We start from the raw sequence: 19,625 nt of genomic DNA, 5'->3' as shown, positions 1-19,625 counted from the left end.
CCATCCCATTCTGTAATAGCTGCCATAAATACCAGAAAACTGCCCAAATTCCTCGAGTGAAAATATCCTGGAGGTGAGAGAGAGCAAAAATTACATTGATTTCTGACTGCAAAAATTCCCACCATCTCCTGACCATCCTGGCTGACTCTGTGACTCAGTGGCAGTCCACATCCTTTGGTTAGGAAAAACTGCCCTCATGGTCCAAGAGTCAAAGTATTAGATGTTCCTGAACACCTGATGAGGGAGCATCATTCCAGAAGCACAGCAGCCCAAGCCATGGGATGGCAGGACAGGGGAAGGGATGAACTTTGATGCATACTTGAATGAGAAGGAAACAACACAAATCTGCAAAGCTCTGCCGATGTGGAGATCCTTCTCTCTACAGAGAAAGGAAGGTAAACTGAGGAAGAAAGCATGGCTCCAGACAATCTGTTAGGTATAAATCTAGGAGCATAATTAACATTTTTAATGAAAAAAAAAAACAACCTGTTACTCCTGTAGTCTGGTAAATAAGGTCAAAAGGGATTCAAGTAAGGGCATGACAGACACAAAAAGAAATGTGAGGGTGTGGAACAGAATGGGGTTGCTACAGCCTCATAAATTCTGCTTAGGTGATATCTACACCATGGGAATGAGCAGCAAGCCAAGGCTCTGTCAGGACTAAACTCAAATAAACAACATTCTCCCTGTGTGCTGGTTTCCATGGCAAGCTGGCTTTGACACAGGCCATAAGGCATCTTGGCCCACACAGACAGCTTCCTTGCCTGGTCAGTCAGGGGACGAGGACCTACCATTGCTCCAGGTTTACACACCTGCCCCTGCAGGAAGGACATCCTGGAGCCATCCAGAAGTGCCGATGAAGAGCTCAGTGGGGGGAAGCCCTCTCAATCTATTGGAACACCCTCCAGCTGCATCCAGGGATCATGTCCCTGTTAATAATGAATGAGATCAATACCACAGGTTGAGCATGACAAGGAGCTTGATCCAGCTCCTAGCAGCAGCAAACATGGAATAAAAACTGGGAAAAAATCAGGTTGTGAAAGGGAATTTTCAACTTGTTTTGTCTGTTCTTTGTATTGATGTTCAGGTGACATTTGCATGGATCAGAAAAGACATTATCAGAGCATAAAAGCCACAGGTAAGAAGGAGCTGAAGAATAGTGCAAAGCAGGCTAACTTTCCAGCCTCGTCTCAGAAAGCCTCAGGTGTCCTTACCCCAGTGAGCCCTGGCCCTGACTACTATAGGGTTGGTTTTGGATAAGAATTCATAACAAAGGAAAGGTTTGCAGAGCTTTTCCTCCACTAATGTTGCAACTCCTCATATGCCCTGAGTGCCACAATATTGCATAGACTTCCATAAAATAAAAGACAGGTATGAAATGAGAGACCAATTAAGAAAAGACAGTAAAAATTAGCTGAAACCCACAGGTGTTACTAGTAAATCGAGGTTATTTCAATTTCCACTACCTTTCTGATGAAGGCAAGATGAATTCACCTCCAGATTACCTTTATTTCACGGAGCAATAAAATATCAGCAAATATACCAAACAAATCTTCTTCCCAGTGTTAGAATGTGCTGGTTTTGGCTGGAAGAGAGTTAATTTTCTTCATAGTAGCTAGTATGGGGCTGCGTTTTGGATTTGTGCTGAAATCAGTGCTGATAATACAGAATGTTTTCATTACTGCTGAGCAGTGCTTACACAGAGTCAGAGAGTTTTCTGCTTCTCAACCCACCCCACCAGCGATTGGGCTGGGGGTGCACAAGAAGCTGGGAGGGGACATGGCTGGGACAACTGCCTCCAACTGACCATATGACATCATGCTCAGCATATAAAGCTGGGGCAAGAAGATGGAAGTGTGGGACGTTCGTAGTGATGGTGTTTTGTCTTCTCAAGTAACCATTACTCATGATGGAGCCCTGCTTTCCTGGAGATGGCTGAACACCTGCTTGCTGATTGGAAGGAGTGAATGAATTCCTTGTTTTGCTTTGCTCGCATGCATGGCTTTTGCTTTGCCTGTTAAACTGTCTTTATCTCAACCCATGAGTTTTCTGGCTTTTACTCTTCCAGTTCTTTCCCCCATCCTACCAGAGGGGAGTGAGCAAGAGCTGCGTGGTGCTTAATTGCTGGCTGGGGTAAACCACAACATAAAGCTTCCCAGTCCTTTTCTCATTTTCTAAAATAATTTTTATTTGTTGTTGTTTGGGTAAATATTACAACTAGGGTGCTTTACTGTAATTATAAATTCACTCAAAGTCATAACTCATGGCAGCTGAGTGTAGCTATCATTAAGGCCCCAAATCTCTTCTGTTCAAGTTCCCACTGCATTTCATTCCACAGTATCTGAGCACTCAGCACCATCTCTGGCCAGCTGCATAAAGTACAAGCTTAAATTCAAATAAACAGGAATCCCTAGTATGAAATTCACAGGACTCAGGAGAGATTAAGTTGTCATGAAGATTTTGTAGAGAAAAAACCCCTTGCTTGCCTGGAACATAAGATGCCCCAAGAAGTGAAAAATGTGAAATCAAATTTAGTTCTTTCTATAAAACTCTATAAAATTTCTATAAATTTCTGTATTGTGCATTATGTGCAATATTTTCATGTTGTGTTTTAGTTTCTCCTTTATCTATGAAGCATTAAAACCTTGTGCTTCCTTTTTCAGGATTGCAATGCCTTTGGATTAATCTCACTATTTAATAGCTGCAGAATGATGGACTAGGCATGGAGAAGCAGTGAGGAAGAAATCCCTATTGGGATTTGAACTGCTATTTCCTCCTTGGTTCCTTTCCATAATGAACCAAACCAAAACCACAGATCCAAAGGCTCATTATTACAGAGGAATATACTGAATTTGAACTTATGCATCTGAATCAAGAAAAATGCCCTCCCCAACATTCTTACCCTATACTGAAATCTGCATCTGGGTGAGGGGATCGAGTGCACCCTCAGTAAGTTTGCAGGTGACATCAAATTGGGTGGGAGTGTTGTGCTTGAGGGTAGGAAGGCTCTGCAGAGGGATCTGGACAGGCTGGACCGATGGGCAAAGGTCAACTGTATGAGGTTTAAAAAGGCCAAGTGCTGGGTCCTGCACTTGGGTCACAACAACCCCATGCAACGCTACAGGCTTGGGGAGGAGTGGCTGGAAAGGGGCCCACTGGAAAAGGCCCTGGGGCTGCTGGTTGACAGCCTGCTGAACATGAGCCAGCAGTGTGCCCAGGTGGCCAACAAGGCCAACAGCATCCTGGCTTGTACCAGGAATAGTGTGGCCAGCAGGAGCAGGGAAGTGATGGTGTCCCTGTACTTGGCACTGGTGATGCCACACCTTCAATATTGTGTTCAGTTTTGGGCCCCTCACTACAAGAGGGACATGGAGTAGCTGGATTGTGTCCAGAGAAGGGCAACAAAGGTGGTGAAGTGTCTGGAGAACAAGTCTTATGAGGAGCCGCTGAGGGAACTGGGGTTGTTTAGTCTGGAAAAGAGGAGGCTGAGGGGAGACCTTCTTGTTCTCTACAACTACCTGAAAGGAGGCTCTAGCGAGGTGGGTGTTGGACTCTTCTCCCAAGTCACTAGTGATAGAGTGAGAGGAAGTGGCCTCAAGTTGCATCAGGGGAGGTTTAGATTGGATATTAGGAAAAACTTTTTTACTGAAGGAGTGGTCAGTCATTGGAACAGGCTGCCCAGAGAGGTGGTGGAGTCACCATCCCTGGAGGCATTTGAAAAATGTGTGGAAAGTGGCACTTCAGGATGTGTTTTAGGAGGCATGGTGGTATTGGGTTGATGGTTGGACTTGATGATCCTAGAGGTCTTTTCCAACCTTAATGATTCTGGTTCTCTAGGTGGAATCTAATTTGCACATCACTTTCACTTTCAAATCTTGGGAAAAATCAAGTTTAAGCTATTTGGATGCATGAGTCCTCTTTGGTGGTTGGAAGTTTAACAATATACAGAAAATATTAAATGACTGGAGTTGAAAAATGATCCCCCTGAGTTACATAAGCTGTAACAGGCATACACCCTTCACACACACATCAAGCATACTTACATACATACATGTATGAAAAAAATACAATATCGAGGCTGTGTGGGTTAGATCAAGTCTTAATCTCTATAAGTAATTTTATTCATATCTACTTTTCTTCCCGTGGTCTCAGATGCATACTTAGCAAAGCCCAAGAGATAACAAGCTCTTCAAGTGCATTTGCATGGACATGGGGCAAGGACAGTGACACCCCACCTGCAAGTCTGTGTTAAGTGAAAGAGTATATTTCAGTTGCACATTAAATTCTGATCCCTTACTCAAAACGGCTCAGAAATTCACACTGAAACAAACTTAATACAAGCCTTCCTTTCCATCTTCAGTCCACGGTCTCATATTCAACAGTGTTTGAATGTTTTTCTTCCCACTACAAATTGTTAATCACCTCATTGGTTTAAAAGGTTTATCAAAAAAAAGGGTTAACTCATAAAAGAAATTTCAGACTTCAAATCTACAGACGCCTAAAAGGCAATTTAGAATAAAAGCATTATGATAACCTAAATCATATACAATGCCACATCAGAAAATCTATTTCTCATCTAATTAAAATTAAATACATCTTTGGCATGAAATAAATACCAATAAACTAATCCACTGCATTTTCTCAGATGTCCCAAAGACATGAAAAATAAATCTGAGTTTTCTTTCTATTTTTTTATTAGTCCCTGGCAAGCATAGAAAAGTTTTTACTCAAGAACCGCAGCAGAAAAATTATCATAAACTCACCAAGTATTTGCTCAGATTTTTATGCTAATTGACTTCCTGTGTTTTCCCATTCCTTGCATGTTCTCTTCCTGTTAAGGTAAAAAGCAACTGACTTTGAACAGCATAATTTGCTCGTAGAAAGAAAATTTAGACACACATCCTTGAATACTTGAGGTAAGTGGATTTAAAACTCAGTGTTCAGAAGAATTTACTTGGAAACTTGATTATAATCAGCTAGCTTTCATGCTATCCTGGAACCACAATAGTCAGATGTCACTTGTGTCCCAGCCCTAGAAGATCTCTCCCTCTGTTTCTGACTCATCCAGGGGGTTCCCCTCTTCACCCTCCTCCATATCAGCTGACCTTCATCTGTGTAGTCCCACATTCCATTTTCCACATGGCCACACACAAGCTCTCCCCATTCCTGTTTACCACTGTCCTCTTTTTTCATGCCAGAACTCCTCTGTAACCATTTCTTCACATGCTCCACTTTTTGTGTATCTTCTTGGAAGGCAAAAGGTTCCCTTGTGTCCTTGAACCTTCCTGTTCCCTCTTCCTTCCATCTCACAACTCCTCTGAGGTTGCTCACAGGCCCAGTGTGCCTCCTCTCGAAGGAGGTGGAGAACAGTGGGTTTGAGGGAACTAACTTTTGGACAACATTGAACCCTGCACAGCTGAGGTGGTAATACCAGGGGAAAGAGGGTTCTGTTTTGTGCGCCTTTTCTGTATTGCAGATTTCATTATCTTAAGCCCCTGTAGCACTAGAGGTGGTAGGGTAAATACAAGACATTTCTGAAGTGCAGCCCCAAATAGTATGGTAGAAAGAGGAGAAATCAGAAAGGAAGGATTAGCAGCAATTCAGTGGCCGTCCAGAATTGCAGGCTGATATTAAGTTAAAAAGGCATGGTTATGCATGCAGAAATCTCAGCAGAATGCCTGCTTGCTTCTAAAAAGTACAGCAGCACCTTCAAGGACAATAAACAGCAGGATTCTGAAGTTTCTTCCTCATTTATGCCTTGTATGACAATTCCTCAAAGCAATACAGTGGCTCCTAACATCTTATCAGAGCTCTGGCTCAGTAATAACTTTATGGGAAATGTGACACCCAAATCATCAGCATCACTTACGGACAGTATAAGGTTCCCTTGGAGTATTCTCAATTACAAGTAATGTAACACCTCAAGAAAACAGCATGGTGCACAGTGCCCTTCTCATTAGCTCCTCAGTACAGCGTAGATATAAAAATGCCATACATTACTTAAGAAACCCGTTAGTAAATTCTAGCGATTGGGATATGGTGACAACCTCTGAGCTGGGGTTTATTGTCATAAATTCAATGACAGTTTGTCCCATATCCCCTTACAGCTACGTTCTTTTAATTGGCTTTGCATGTTTTTGAAGAGTGAGCTTTTCTCTTGGAAAGTCATCTTTGAACATGGAGAAGATTACTGATGATGGGACAAACTCTACCTTCATTAACAAATTGGTACAAATCCAGACAAAATTTTACTTTATGTTTCAGATGTGTACAAATGCTTTCAGACGAGATTGGTCCTTGGCTGTTGTATAGGGAAGTAGCCCAAACAGACAGAAATTTTACCTCTTACATAGCAGAAAGACAGAATAAACTTTTGGCATTTCCAGTTTTTGTCTTTTCCTCCCAGTTGTTTGATGCATATCAGAGTAAATACCAGAAAAATAGAATCAAAATGCTTACACTAATCCTGAAGTCATGTGTAACCCTTACTAATGTCTCTTACTTCTGTCACAGAATAGAGGCTCCACTGGCCTTTGACAGAGAGAAGCATGTGCCAGGAGTGAAACCTTAGAGAGACTGACCAGATTTGCAATTGGTAAAAATCATCAAAGCTCCACTGGATTTCATACTTTTGCAACTGAATGAAGATGGCCTATAGCTTCAGAGAAGACAATCTGTAGGTGCTTTTTCCTAAGCCTTTGTATAAAATCTTAGCATTAAATCATGAAACAATGGCAAGACACTAACTACAAGGCAGCAAAAGTAAGATTTGAAAGGATAGCGTGACAAAGCAGAGAAATGTGTACCACAGATATAAATGTTTCAGAGCTAAAAAGCAAGTGCTACTCCCTTGACATTTCTTTTCTGTCAAAATATAATTAAAGAATAGCAAAAATGTGATTCAGTAATGCATATAATTATGTCTCCAGCTGTAGACATATTTGCTTGAAGTGATGAAAATAAAGGCATTCCTAGGTGCTAATGTTGACTAATCAATCAGCTATGAACGGGTAACACACCTTCAACTGAAAAAAAGGAACAGGGCATTTTCCTACATCCATCAACGCATCAGTCAAGAAGTCAATCAAGAGAAATCAGGATAGCAGAAGCATTAGATGTGTACCACAGGCCCTGAATTAATGTGAATTACTGGAATTAATAAAATATTTCTATCAGAAAAGTTAATATTACCCCAGCTCCTGCCAGAAAGGTAAAACTGTTGATGACATTTCTTGAAAAGCCTGAATTGTAACTTTTGCATATTATTCTTCAATAAAGAGGGAGAAATTATGAGTTTCAACATGTAGAACAGTTTCCTGATCCTTCTTTGGAGAGAGAGAGTGCAGCAAAATTTGCAGCTGTTTCCTGCCTGCTTGCTCTTTTCCAAAACATGTGTCTTTCCAAAACTGTGGACTCCAAAAGTCCCTCGGTGGAGGGAAAATGCATTTTCACCTAAGCTACCCGATGACACACTGTCACCCAAATTGATCCCCCCTTCCCAATCTTGACAGAAGAGTTTGTTTTACCATTTGATCCCTTGCCCCTAACTCTAAGAAGACTTCATCCAGAAACAGGGAATGGAAAAAGAATTTCAAATGCACAAATGAGTAAGTGAAGGTCACAGCAGACCCTGGTTCACCATTCACAGTGCACATTGCTTTGCCTTGCAACCACTGAGGAAATGGAGGAGGCTGCACCACAGTCTTTTAGGGTAATCCCCACACCTATGCCTTCCACTCTTCACAAACCCAGAGGTGAAATCATAGCTAGGTGGCCCAGAAAGACCATGCAAAAGTCTGTGCCAACTGGGAAGAGACTGGCAAGTCTAGTTCCTGCTCTCAGGTTTACTTCTGATTTATTGCTTACTGTTGGGAAGCAAGCAAGTTGTTGGCCAGAGTCCTCTGCCTTGTCACTCATGTAGATGCTGCTCTGGAAACGCAGCAACACAGCAGTGCTGGCACTGAAGGGACATCCAGGTCAGAACAGAAGGTATCAAGTTAAAGTGCTGTTGGCATTACAGTGAAAATGGTGATCATAGTACGGGATCCTAAAATCCATCAAAGTCCTGCCTTAATTGTCATAATAATTTTCTAGATGCTTCTTCTCTCTCCCTATAGAAATCTAGCACCTGAACAGCAGGCACGAAAATCTCCAGTTATTTTGATGGCATTCTTATTGTATTCTTCCTCTCCTTCAGACATTTCTAATTGTTCCTCCAATGTCTCCGCAGCACTACTTACCTCATTTATTGTAAGCCTAATGCAATGGTAGTACCAGAACATCAAACTGCCTTGCTGATCAGCCAAGCAGTCCTTGTCTCCAAAGGGAAAAATACTCCTAATGAAACAAAAAATTCAGAAAGTCTAAATTATTTTTGTTATCAAAAAAAGGTAGGTAAATAAGCAGGGTTTACAAAGTCTGTAAACGTCTCTGATTTCTACTGGGATATTTCATTAGCTCCATTTTTAATTCATGTACAGATAAAGGGTCACATTTCTGAAAAGTGGTTTCTATTAGCTGTGGGAATATTATGATTCAGTGTTCTTCTCACAATAAATGTAATGTTCAGGGAGTCCTTTATATGGATCCAGTTCAGCAAAGCTCTTAAATAGTTACACTGTAGTGATGCCATGAACAAAGCAACATCATACATTTCCTGTTTTTCCAAAATGGTTATTGGAATACCTATTTTGACAGAAACATTTCCAACAACTATACACCACACACAAAAGAAAAAAATCAGTAAAGGAATTGTTGAGTATTCTTCCTACCAATGGATAATCATATTGGCAAACAAACTGATCCTAAACTCCTAGGGAAAAAGACCTTCTGTGTCTGTGTGGAACAAGTCACATTTAAATTCTGCTTTACGACTGGGACTCCACAATGCTATTGTACTTCATAGTACTAACAGCAGTCCAACCCTTGCTCTCAGGGATATCTCCTTTCACACACCGTGACTGCTGTGGCACCCTACCTTCACCCAGGAGAAGCTTCTTGTACCACTGTATGTCAGAAAAATGAAGGAAAGGCACTTTCTCAGCAAAAGCACCTGAGTGCTGCTCTAGCCACCCTAACCCAAGAGCACACAAATAGAATAAGTTTTTTGATACTTCCCAGCACAGGTAGACACACTCCCTGACCATCACGAGGAACACAGACCGCACCGCAACCAAGTCCACCCTGCATTCCACCGAGCAACATCTTAGCGATGTCAGCTACAGGAAATGCTCTGGGAAGTGCAGAGATGGACAGAAAATGCTGCGTTGACCTTCTAGATGTTTTCAGTTAGTTCAAAAACATCTTGCTAAATGTCTAAAGGAAAAAAAAATAAAAAATAGTTTAATGCCATTGGGTTTCTTTGCTGCTTTTTAATAATTTTTCTAGCCAGATAGCCAACAACGATAATACTTCATTTGTATCAATTTTTCTTAGCAAGTAACATTTCAACACAAAAGCACAAACAATTAAGACAAAAAAGTTTATTGAGGATTTTTATGTTAAACCACTATGCACTTTTGGAAAAGAAAAGGAGGTAGAGAAGTAGAAATGCAGGATAGCTTGTTTTCCCATGAGTCAAAGGCATCGGCTCTTGTCTTTCTATGTCATCTTGCTATCAATAAGCTGTTGCTAGGATGTGTATGTTTCCATGGCAATGAGTGAACTCTACAGCTTCACCAACAGTACTGTTCTCCACCCTCCCACCCCCCTTTCGGTTTCTGAGACTTTATTTTCTCATACGTCTGGAACAAATATAGAAATGAAATTAGGACAAGATGGGCAAATCCTGCATCAGGCTAAAACCTTCAAAGGCCTGAGGACTTCAGTGTGACTTCAGGTAATGTCACTGAGAAGAGATCGTGGCTTTAGACATAGTTTGCAGTTGCTTTCTTTTATTTCAGACTTCTGACATGGAGCAGAGTACTGTATCAGTCTCAGAAAATGGTCTGAAACCTGGAAGGCAGCAGCTTGTTGAGAGGAATCTGAATTTTAAGCACCAGCTTTGCTGGGTTTGGAAGATTTTGGAAGACAGAGGCTCCTGCGCAGGTGCTCCTTGGAGGCAGAGGTACAGAGGCCGGGCTTCAATTGCCACCTGTTGGGTCTGAAATGGCAACTGCAGGGCTGGGAGCCCCACGGGGCCGCCCCACTTCCCCAGACCCTGGTACCCTGGCTGGGTCGAGGCTGCTGGGGCGGCAGGAGCCTGCCTGCGGGGTGGCAGGCCTGCTGGGCACCCCTGCCCCAGGCTGGCGCTCCCCATGGCAGCCAGCCTCACCCTGGCAGCCCAGCCACGTCCAGCCTCTCTCCATGGGGAGAAGATAGTGGCTTCCACTGCCACGGCCTTCAGAGTAGATCATGCTTCAACTTGGTTGTCAGGTATCTACTTTTGCTTGGCAAACAGTTTAAGTAAGCAAACATTGCATCAGTAGTAGGTGAGAAAAAGACAAGCAGTTCCTTTACTTCCCCTCTCCTCCTCTCTGTTTTTTACATGAGGAAAAACACCTTGGAAGGTAATTTGTTGGCTGAAAGTCTCCCTCCTTAGCAAAGGAGACAATGGGTGTAAGGCCATATAGATCTCACCTCTGTTGCTCTGCTTGCTCTTTCTTCTTCAAACAAAACAAAAGGAGAAAGGGAGATAAATGGCAAAAGAGGAAACTGAAGTGCCCCTTCTCAGCTTGCCTCTCTGTGTCTGAAGCACTCTGGGAGCAGCTGGCATCTCAACAAGCTGGGTCTAAAACCTGATATCACACCCCTATTGCTAAGAAACTCCTGGCTGGCTTGCCCTGATGTTCCTTTCAGGAGACTTGCAGCCCATCCAGTTGCTCAGTCTTTATCTTCAGCCTGTCAGACTAGTCACCCTCAGTTCAATTTTGGATATTTTTTAGCTAGACGGCAAAGCTAGAAGGAAGAAGAAGGAAAAATGTAATAGAAAAATCATATTCAAAAGGGTAGGAATCAGCAAGAAATTTTTATTCAGCATACAAGAAGCAGTAGATAAGGTAATCAAGGAAATACTAATCTGTAGTTGCTTCTTTGCCTCCATTCCTCAGATGGCTTTCTAGCAAAACGATGAGTGGCAGGAAATCCCAGCAAGTATACTTCTTGTGGTGGTGGAGTTCAAGGGCAATGGAGATGATTAGCCATGCTAGAAATGAGACCAAGAAACTCATAAAATACTTTAAAAGATCTTTGCTTTAGAATGGATCAGATTGACCAAAAGTGAGAGGCACATTTATTCCATTTTTCTTAATGACAGGAAAATACAATTTCAGAGCCCAATTCATGAGCTCTTTACATCCCACCCCTTCTGCCTCACAATACTTGTGTGGCAACTTGTGCTAGACTCTCAAGTACACTCAGCATTATTCTTTTTTCCTTAGGAATAATGCATAAATATTTCTGGCACTAAGTACTTTGTGTGTTTGTTTGCCAAGTGGTTTTGACTGCTCTCCTTAATTATGAGACAACATTTTTCTTTAAACTACTCCATTTTCTAGACAGCCACCTTAGGCATAGACCATTTCCTACAACAAAAAGCATATTTATGGAACTACATTGTTAAAAAATTAATGGTCTGTTACTGCTTTTCATCATCTGGCTTGTCCCGTTTCCCACAGTCAGCTCCATCACTCAGCTGAGACCCCTCAATCAGAGTCACCAGAGCCACATATTCTGAGGTCTAGTCAAGATCTTCAGTACCAATGAATTTATCCCCTGATAACCATTGCCTTCCCTCACTGATAAATCTGCCTTTACACCGAAGATATTTTTCTGTGCCACACAGGAAGTCAAAGTGTTTTTCAGTGTTTCCTCCTGAGAGGCCAATGAATCAAAAGTAGATCTGCCTCTGATCCACACACCTATTTGAAGCATTTGTAACCATAAAAATATTGTTTCTCAAGTTGCAAAATTAGTGTAGGGCCCATGATCTGTTACTAGCAATAGCAGTACCAATCTTACTGAGCCCCTTGGCAACAGCATTAATGGATTTTTCATAGATACTACCCTCACAGTTGGCATAAGGCTGTATTTTGCAACAAGTGTCACCTGAGGATGCTGATTTATGACAGCTGGGGATCTAACACTACAAACTTTGTAGCTCACAATGAACCAAATGTTGGTGGAGTAAGTTATATGATGGTAAGGTAGCACATGTTGGGCATAATCAGGTTGCTAAAAAGCTGGAAGAGGGCACTGTTACTAGCACAAACTCAAGAGAATTCAAGAGAAAAGTGGAACACACTCAGAGTTGCTTCTATTTGTGCTAAATTCATTGTTTGTAAAATGAATTCAGATCCTTTAAACTACTTAGCAAAATGTTGTCATTTATCCACTTTGAGAAAATTTGATTTGAATAGAATGTGGGTCAGCTTGAGGCATGGCATAACTTACGCCTGAGCATTTGCAGTGCAGATGAAGACAAACTACATCCTAGAATCTGGTCCAAAATTCCACACAGGCTAGTGGAAATCCTGCAATGGATTTCAATGGGCTTTGGGATTCCCTTTAGAAGGGAATGAAAAGTATTGAAGGTAGGAAGAAGCACTAACAAAAGATAATACTTTTTGAAAGGAATCAAGCAAAGGCTTACATTAAGTTCCTAAACACCAGCTTCACATGACACTCAAAAGCAAAAAGACCAGCGTGTCTCTCAGCTGTCTTTTTTTTCTGCCGGTGCAAATAATTTCTGGGGGTAAGATGTATGTCTCTACTGCAACCCAATGATAAGAAAACCCCTTTGGGTTCTAAGGCAGCTTCACACTCTGGCATGGGAATGCTGCTGGGAAGGCCACTGGGAGAACCCAAGGCTGTTGTCCGAGGCCAGAGATAACACAGGAATAGCACAGTACAGAATTGCCTTGTGCTGCTCCCATGGCTGCAGTGCTCCTGTACCCAAGCAGGCTAGTTTAAAGCAAATGTGATGAGTCCTCTCAGGTGGCATCCCACCACAAGGTATAAACACACTTTGGCCTTCCATTGCAGCTTACAGTTCTCATCTTCCCTGACTTGAACCCAGCGCTAAAACCTCTCTTTGCAAATTGGGAGAACGTGTCCACAAAATAAGCTTCAGGTTACAAACCCAGCCTTTTCCCACCATGTCCCCCAGATTCCTACCAACATTTTTTGCCTTAATATTCTCTTATAGTAAGGCCGCCATGGGAGCGAGGAGATAAAACAGTATAAGATTTAAAAATTAGTACACTGTAAATTAATTTAGATCAATAAACATTAAAATTACCCAAATGCAATCTTCTAGGCTTTGCATAATGTCACTATGAGGAAAGTCAAGATTTCTTCCAAAGGAAGTCATTTTACTGATGAATGATGCAAAAGTAGAGGCAATATCTGAGCTATTTAGTGAGCAAGATTGCAGCCTTTAAATAAGGTGAGAATTTGGAAAGATTCTGAAAGGGAATATTACGGTTCTTAGCTCACTCAAACACATGTTCTTATGCCTTACAATGTTTAGATTCACCTATCTAGTACTACATTCTCTTAATTTGTCACTTTTGGTTTGAGATTAATTAATTGTAATAGCCTGTAAAGATATTTAAACATATTTCAACTTAAAATGTTGAGATATCCTTTCATACTGGACTCATGCCTGTGGATGAATCAAAAGAATTTGAATCTATTCATAGTTATCTTATTTAGCGATGGAAGTTGATGCAAACTGAGATGGGCCTTTGCCAAAAAAAAAAATACTACATAGTAAAACTACACAAAATATCTTAAGCTACACAAAGTATCTTGCTATTCTACATTATTTTCAGCATTTACCAGCATTTCTCAAATATTTTGCTTTCTTCAATCGTGCCGGTTTACACAAGATAAAATTAATGTTGTCTTACTACCAAGCATCCTGATGTGCATTGATTTGTTTTCTCTATGTATATCACTTATTTGTTTCAGTTTCTTGATCTAGGGCTGCCATTGCATAAAAACTGTCCTTTTATGTACATTCATGGAGTTTTATGTCTTGCATATACTCAAGACAGTTTGCTTTTCATTTTTGTTACTGCTAATAAAGCTTACTTTTTTGACAGTTTTATTCTGAAAACAACTTTATTTCACCCCTGAGAAATGTAAGACAATATCTAATTTAGAGATGTAGCATATCAGGAAATCTGGATTGCAGTTTAACTTGAACAAGAACCAGCATCTACCATGATTAGACATCTGCTAAAAGGAACAGATTTCAGTCCTATCAGAGCCACACAGCTTTTCCTCATATCTGAAAGCCACATTATAGGGACGAAGGGAAGCAAGGTAGGGGGTGGTAATTTTAGGATATTCAATCTAATATTATTTTGGCAGTACTTGAGAGGTGGTAATGTGCCTTCAGGACTTCGTATGGCCCATGGAGAAGAGAAAACGGCATGGGAGGCTTCCTGGAGGCACCAAGTCATCACAACAAGTTTTCTCTGGGCCAGCTGGGTGGGCATGGTCATCTGACTCTGACAGCAACTGTTTACAATTGGGAAGGGGTGGCTCAGCAGAAGGGATATGAGGAGTTCCCTAAAGCCACAGGGCAGCAACCAATGGTCATAGCTTGAATACCTCCTTTGCCCATGCCAGGACCCTGTAAAGTCAGGCTGGCTGCTGGTGAGGGAGAGGGACAGAGCTGAAGGGAAGGAGGGAGTTGGCATCACACTTGTGCTTTTGAAGCCCTGCTGACCTAGACTTTGCCTCCATCCCCTCCCTGTCTCTCTTCTCCTCTGTGTTTCTATGACCTTTTTCCTCCCTATGTCCCTTTCTAAGGGCAGGAGCAGCTAAGGTTGAGCCCAGGTGTGCTCCCTCCAGCTTTGCTCTGCAACATCTTGCTTACACCTACTCCACAAATAAATTTGCAGTTAGCTAGAGCTTTGGCCTGGATTCTCCAGAATCAAATGGAACATTATTCCTGGCAAAATACTTAGATCCTCCTAAGAATATACAGCAGATACAGACTTTTTCCAGCCATCAGTTTCAATCTCCTATAGCACCGGCTGTTATATCACACATCCCTTTCACAAACTGGTGGAGATCCAATCCTGACACTAGTTAGCATTTCAGACCCTTTACTGGTCTCAGAAAATGTTTCCAGAGCCTTGTTGTTCAGAGCGGAAACCTCCTCCCAGTATTGAGCTAATTAATGGTTAATTCATGCCCACTAGCTTTGCTAGCATTTACTTTAACCTAGTTATTTCCCCTTCAGCAGTTTGCCCCCTCCATGCATTTTCAGAGAGTAATGTTACCCTCTCACAGCTTGCCTTTTGCCAGTTTAAATGAGTCAACCTCTCATAATGTCTTCTCATACTGTTTTCTCTTCTCCTCTTCCTCACCCTAGCAGTCCTTTTCAGCACGGACTTGTGAAGTCTTCTTTCCTGAACAGGGGGCAGCAGATTTGAACTTGGTATTCCAGAGCAATTCCATAGTGCTTTTTAAAAGGACTGAACATTTTCCATCTGTACTGCTAATACTTAATCTGAGACTTTTTGGAACAGCAGTTTGGTTCTTTTAATGCAGGACATTTTCAATTCATAGTCACTCCACGACCAAGCAGTATAGCTGGGTCTTTCTCTTCCTCTGTAATTTCCAACTGATGAATTACAAGCTTGTCATAGAAACCCACTTTATTAGTCCCTAAATTCATGACACTATTTTGTATAATTAAATTGTAACTTATTTCTAGTACTAGAACCTTCAGTGTCAACCAAAATCCTCTGTGTGATATTCTGCTTCTGTTTTTTTCTTTTGTGCTAGGCCTAGTTCTGTATCTTCAGTAAATTTCAGTAGCCTTCCATTTCTCATGCACCATTTCACCTTACCTGAAATGTAGATCCATAACATATATCAGTGGGAGTGGTTCAGTTTGTTTTCTCTGAAACCAGAGAAAGTTGGAATTAATCTTACTCTATACCCAGGTCGTCTTTTTTAATTATTTATAGCTGCTCAAACAAGATGGTTGATTATGGAGAATTTCGCCTGTTCTCCTATTCTGCAGAGCTATTTAAAATAGAAAACTTTTATTCTGGAGAAATAAAACAGTGGATCTGTTTGAAGACTGGAATATTAGAAATACCTACATCTATCCTCTGCTCTATTGTGAGCCTTCTACATGGTCTGTCCCATCACTGGACATTTTAGAAAAGGATGGACAAACATTTGTCAGAAGTATATTTTGCATGTTTAGTTCTGTCTTGGGGCTGGGGATGAACTAAATACATTCCCAAGGTTCATTCTAGCCTTAGAATTCCGTGAAGTAAACCTACTTCTCTGTCTATCCATTTCTCACTCCACACAGATCTCAATCAATCTATTTATCTATGGGTTTTATATATGATCAGCAACTATTGCTCAACTTGTGTTGGTACTGTATCTTAAACATAGTCTTTTCTGAGGTTATTAGACCACAGGTCAAGAGAAAGCATTTCATCAGTTCCAGCAGTATTAACATACTTCCTACAGTTAACACACAGTTAATATAGAATAAGGTTAGGAAATATTCTTTGCATGGCCTACAGTACAATACTGTACATAATACTGTATTATTTCAGACAGTCTGAAGTTCTGATTCAGTTTAATCTATTACAGATATCAGCTTATCTATAGTTACTTGGGTAGTAATTATGTTCCTCTCATAGCACCTCAATAAGAAAACCTCATTGTATGGTATAAGTTCTCACTTTGAAAGTGATCTTATCTAGATAGTATTGACAAGTCTGGCTCTTTTTTAATGTATGTTCTTTTATTATTGTGGAATGCAGCTCTTGCCTTCTTATCTGATTTGCTATTTTTTGTAAATTGCTCAGTGAATATAACCTCTAGGAAAAGAATATTAATGATTAATTGGCAGCCGAGATGGAATATTAGCAAGCATGTGGCTTGGTAGCTTAAAAGTTTGAGCATTCAGACTAAAGTGAGGAGTCCTGTGTTCCCGCCCCTGGTTTATAGACCATTTGTGTATTCTAGCCTAATGGCTGCTTAACATAAACACCCAAGTGACGGTTGAAATGAAAGCCTCAAGCTAGTTCCCAGGTTAACATCCTAAACATGTAGCTAAAGATCAGACCTTTTATTTTACCTTCTTTCACAACTACCCTCAACTCTTTTACAAACAACACCACAACTGTAACAGAAGAGCCTGACAATATTTTCCTAAGACAAAATCACAGTCCTTGGAGGAGGAAAATAAGAATTCCTTTTTTCAGGGGGAAATGTTAAGTGATGGCAGGTGATGCAGAACTCTGCGTACGTGTTGTAACCAAGGAGCTCTTGCTTAGCAAGGGGACACCTGCTTGGAAAGAAAGCAATGGTGACTGCGATATCACCTGCAACCTGGGCAGCATGCTCTGAAAAGATCAAACTCCTCAATCTAGGCAGGCAGAGGAACACCTTCAATGACATATGGACTTCCTTTATTTTGCAGTAAAATGGAAATGTCACACTGTCTGATAGAGTGCTTCAGCTGAGGGAAAAGCTGCTAGCAGCTCATGGGTGGCAACAGGATGTTAGTTGTTTTATTTAATATTCTCATGTAACTGTCAGTGGGGATAGTTGAAATGAACTTTAAGTCAGTGCCAAAGTCCACCATTAAGTCTTCAGATGTCTACATTTCTTTCACAGATCTTACCATAACCTAACATTTCTGTAATGCATATATCTCCATCCAATATTATACACAGCAACTAGCTATAGTGGTTTGGAAGTCTCCCTTTTCCCATTTTCAGTATGTCACGATCACCAAACAAAACTGAATGTACAGATGTTTTACAGAAATTAAACACAGAATAACTTTCTTTTGTTCTTTAATTTATGCTACATTAAAGAATTGGTAAATGTTGAACACTGACTTTCTGCTTGTCACAAACATCACCTTTCTCTGCACCTACCCAAAATTCAGTATCTCACTCTCCCTGTAAATTATTTTTTAAAAAAAACAAAATTGAAGTCCATAGAAACCTGAATATATTCCTAACTAGCTTTCAAAGAATCTATTAGTGGTTGATACCTACATACAGTTCAGCTAGTCAGCAGAGAGCAATTTGGCCATCAAGGGAATTACTTGATCAGAAGAAATGCAAAACTGGGCCTATTTATTGATTCATTTATTATGCTTGTTTAACTGCTGTCAGACATATGACATATATTGTAAGTTCCTTGTTTAAAAATTCATAAAGCACGGGGCACGCTATAAGTACTTGTCTTTCATGTACCAGTGAGCAGATTGCAGGTGTCACACTGTTCAGTTTAACTCTTTTCAAATTTTTGCCCACATGGCAACTCGTTCCCCTGACACCAGAAGCAGGTCCATCTTGCTCTCAAAGAAACCGTGGACTGAAATCTTTGGAAGGACTGACTGTCATCAGTAAAAGTCTACTTATTGAGTCTTCTCCTTTTTCTTTTCCTTCCCACTGTTCTCTTAATCATGTGCTTTTGACTTCATGGAACAAAATCTTTAGACATCCCATGTGATAATTAAGAATTTGAGATAAAAGCTATCCAGACACCCTACTTTCACCTCTGTTTTTAAACAAATTTAAAGGAGAAATTAAGGAAAACAGTTAGAATGACTGAATAGAGCAAAAAAATATTAAACTAAGATGGAAGATCATCTAATCTATGCTTCCCTAATCGGGATTAGTTGTTGATGAATGACGGGTGGGCCACTCTCCAGCTTTTTCAAAACTCTCCAGTGCTGAAGATCCCATGATCTCCCTAGGCAGGGGTTAGCTGTCCCCAAGGACAGGCAGTGTTCAGTCCTGTCTTGCCTGTGACACAAGTCCCCAAAGTATCAGGCAGGGCAATGGCCCATTATATCGCCTCAGCTCCAGAATATGCCTCACAGGTCAGGTTTACACGTTGACTACTAAGCTGCTCATAGGTTTTACACTTAAAAAGGAGCTCAGCTATTACAATATAAAATAAATCCATAAAATATGAAATAACACCTTTGGAATGAAATCAAACCTCCTCCCTTACGGTTTCTGCCCTGTGTGTGACTTCAAGCCAACAGGTCCGGGAAGGCTGAAAACAGAATCTCACCATATTGAGTGCAAAAAATTATTTTATATCAATTACTCTGATGATTCAGGTTCCTGCAATGATTGAGTGATAGAGGTGTATTAAAAAAAAAAATGTTCCTTTCCTCTAAAAGCTGGAAGACTACCTGGATAAACTTCAGGCACTAAGTAATAACCACAACCTGTAGCTATCAGGTTTGGGAGAAAGAAGGGCTAATGCAATTACAGCCTCCAATGGAATATTTTTGCTACAGTTGTTTCTAGCTACTTGATGATGCATTGAACAGTATTTTAAATGCCTATCATTGGTGATTGAATGTATCATTGCATCGAAAGAAAAAATAAATATGAGATTAAAAAAAAAGCTATTAAAAGTCAGAAGGCAGAGCCATATTTAAAGGTAACTTGTTAAGGCACAAAATTTTGCCTAAGATCAGAGGAAAGTTTCAAGGAGGTTTCTGGAGCATGCGGGAAACTCAGCATGTATACGAATTCAGTGCCGGAGGAGCACCTCCTTGGCAAAAGACTATTCTTTTATTAATCACTAAGAGAAAAAATCTTAATGTACATAAAATGACTGTATACCATTTTAGCAAAATAAGATAAAATATATGTCTGCTG

Source organism: Phalacrocorax aristotelis, chromosome 3 (genome assembly GCF_949628215.1).
Source record: "Phalacrocorax aristotelis chromosome 3, bGulAri2.1, whole genome shotgun sequence".
Taxonomy (NCBI): Eukaryota; Metazoa; Chordata; class Aves; order Suliformes; family Phalacrocoracidae; genus Phalacrocorax; species Phalacrocorax aristotelis.
This window is presented reverse-complemented; position numbering follows the sequence as displayed.